The following is a 454-nucleotide window of genomic DNA, read 5'->3' as shown; positions in this document are numbered from 1 at the left end:
CTTGCCCAATCCCTTCTACGGTTAATTATAGTCCGTTCCAGGATTCTTTTGAGTTTCCTATTTGAGACTTTAGCTTGCCCATTTGTCTGTGGGTGATATGGAGTGGCCACCCTGTGGCTAACTCCATAACGAACTAAAGCAGCGTAGAGTTGTTTATTGCAAAAATGAGTGCCCCCATCACTGATTAGTACTCTAGGGGTGCCAAATCTATTGAAGATGTATTTCTGGAGGAATTTTAACACTGTTTTAGTGTCATTAGTGGGTGTTGCAATAGCCTCCACCCATTTGGATACAAAATCCACTGCCACCAGAATATAAGTGTTTGAGTATGATGGTGGGAAAGGTCCCATGAAGTCAATGCCCTATACATCAAACAACTCAATCTCCAAGATCCCTTGTTGAGGCATGGCATAACTGTGAGGCAGATTGCCAGATCTTTGGCAACTGTCACAAC

This window comes from Arachis duranensis, chromosome 3, assembly GCF_000817695.3.
Source record: "Arachis duranensis cultivar V14167 chromosome 3, aradu.V14167.gnm2.J7QH, whole genome shotgun sequence".
Classification (NCBI taxonomy): Eukaryota; Viridiplantae; Streptophyta; class Magnoliopsida; order Fabales; family Fabaceae; genus Arachis; species Arachis duranensis.
Note: the sequence above shows the minus strand (reverse complement) of the source record.